At 51.2% G+C, this 2,500-nt stretch overlaps 1 protein-coding gene across 2 annotated transcripts in view; it reads left to right on the top strand.

Annotated features, from left to right (window-relative positions):
• LOC123751518 (pneumococcal serine-rich repeat protein) overlaps window positions 1–2,500 on the top strand; it is a 318,504-nt gene that overhangs the window by 143,429 nt on the left and 172,575 nt on the right. The window lies entirely within an intron of this gene.

The raw sequence follows: 2,500 nt of genomic DNA, 5'->3' as shown, positions 1-2,500 counted from the left end.
GGAGAGACAAGGACAAAAACATGATTAAAGAGATCCTTAAAGAGGTAAGGATGGAGGGAGCTGAGCGAAATGTTGAAAAGGTTTTCAGGCTTGGAAAGTACAACAAGGACAGAGACCGAATGATAAAGGTGGTTTTCATGAGCGAAATCGCGAAAGAGGAACTGCTAGCAAGGAAGTGTTGTCTAAAAGGTGTAGAGAAGTTCAAGAAAATATTCCTGCAGAGGGATATGACAAGGGAAGAGAGAATACGGACAGCAGACGCGAGGAAGGAGCGCAGGGAGAGAGAAGGAAATCAGAGTACCACAACCCAGAACCCTACAATCCCAGAGGGAAGTGGAGAACCCTCCTCAAACAGTGCAACAGCCACAGGGATTGGGGCACCACCCCCAAATTCTACCCAACAGACACCCAACCTGCCCCATCCCCTGTCAGCCCCCCACTAAGTACCCACCTAGGGCACCCTCCCCCCACCCACCCCCCTCCCCCCACTCACCCCCCTTCTCCCCCTCACCCCTCTCCCCAGGACCTCCCTTCTCCCCCATCCCCCATGCCCTCCCTTCTCCCACATGCCTTCCCGTCTCTCCCACCCCCATGCCCTCCCTTCTCCCCCTCCCCCCTAAGCCCCCCACTCTCCCCCACCCCACCTAAGTCTTCCCCTCTCCCCCACTCCCCTAAACCCTCCCCTCTTCCTCACCCACCTCAGCCCTCCCTTTTCCCCCACGCCCCCCAAGCCCTCCACCCTTTTCTCTCCCCCCAAGCCCCCCCATCTCCCCTATCCCCCACAGCCTCTCCTCCCCCCATGCTTCCCCAACCCTCCCTCTCTTACCCACCCCCTGTACCCTCCCCCTCTTATCCACCCCCTGTACCCTCCCCCTCTTATCCACCCCCTGTACCCTCCCCCTCTTATCCACCCCCTGTACCCTCCCCCTCTCCCCCACCACCCCAAGCCCTCCCTCCTCCACCAATCCCCCCGTGCCAGGTCCCCCCAGCTCCCACTCACCCCAGATCCCAAAGGTCCCCCCCAGAAAAGAAGCAGAAGAGAGTCAGTTTCAGGGTGATGTACTCGAACATAGATGGGATCACAAGCAAGACAAGTGAACTAAGGGAAAGAGCACAAGAAGTTAACCCAGATGTAATCGGACTCACTGAAACAAAACTCTCTGGAATCATAACGAATGCCGTGTTTCCCCAGGAGTATACAGTAATAAGGAAAGAGAGGGAAGGTAGAGGAGGAGGCGGAGTGGCCCTACTCATGAGAAGGGAATGGAGTTTTAAGGAGATGGCCATCCCGGGCTGTGAGGAGTTCAGAGACTACATAGCAGGCACCATAACAATGGGAGGACCAAGAATAGTAGTAGCAGTAATATACAACCCTCCACCAAATGACAGGAGACCCAGTCAAGAGTATGAAAACAACAACAAGGCAGTTAACACTATAATTGAGAGGGCAGCCTCTGCTGCCTGTAGAAATAGATCCCACCTGCTCATCATGGGCGACTTCAATCACGGAAAGATTGACTGGGAGAACAAGGAACCGCATGGAGGCGAGGATACGTGGAGAGCCAAACTATTGGAGGTGGTGACAAGCAACTTTTTAACGCAGCATGTCGGAGAACCCACAAGGATGAGAGGCAATGACGAACCAGCGAGACTCGACCTAGTCTTCACTCTGAACGACTCCGACATAAGAGAAATCGGTTTTGAGGACCCAGTAGGAATGAGCGACCACAGTGTACTGGTGTTTGAGTACTTGATTGAAGAAGGGTTATTGAACTCGAGGAGGGATACCGAAACCAAAAGGTTAGCATACCGAAAGGGAAACTATGAGGGGATAAGAAAATTCCTAACAGATATAGCATGGGAAACAGAGCTCAGGGGAAAGACGGCCCAAGATATGATGGATTACATCACGCAGAAGTGCAAGGACGCAGCAAACAAGTTTGTCCCAGTCCAAAAGGAAAACAGAGAAATGAAGATGAGAAACCCATGGTTTAATCAAAGATGTAGGCTAGCTAAGCAGCAAAGTAAAAGGGCATGGAGAAACTATAGGAATAACAGGACACTGGAGAGCAGAGAAAGATACCAGAATGCCAGGAATGAATATGTCAGGATGAGAAGAGAGGCAGAAAGACAATACGAAAATGACATCGCAAGCAAGGCAAAGACTCAGCCTAAATTGTTGCATAGCCACATTAGGAGAAAAACAACAGTAAAGGAACAGGTTATGAGATTAAGGATAGGGGCGGAAGGATTCACTACAAATGACAAGGAAGTGTGTGAAGAATTGAATAAGAAATTCCAGGAGGTCTTCACCTTAGAACAAGGAGAAATTCCAGAGGTAAGTGAGGGAATAGCTAACCAGGAACCACTGGAAGAGTTTGAGATTACCAGTGGGGAAGTAAGGAAGTGTTTACTAGAGTTGGACGTGACGAAGGCTATAGGCCCAGATGGAATCTCCCCTTGGGTTCTAAAGGAAGGAGCAAGAGAACTGAGCCTACCA

The sequence above is a fragment of the Procambarus clarkii genome, chromosome 66 (assembly GCF_040958095.1).
Source record: "Procambarus clarkii isolate CNS0578487 chromosome 66, FALCON_Pclarkii_2.0, whole genome shotgun sequence".
Classification (NCBI taxonomy): Eukaryota; Metazoa; Arthropoda; class Malacostraca; order Decapoda; family Cambaridae; genus Procambarus; species Procambarus clarkii.
The sequence above is the reverse complement of the archived record's forward strand: the minus strand, read 5'-3'. Positions and strand labels throughout refer to the sequence as shown.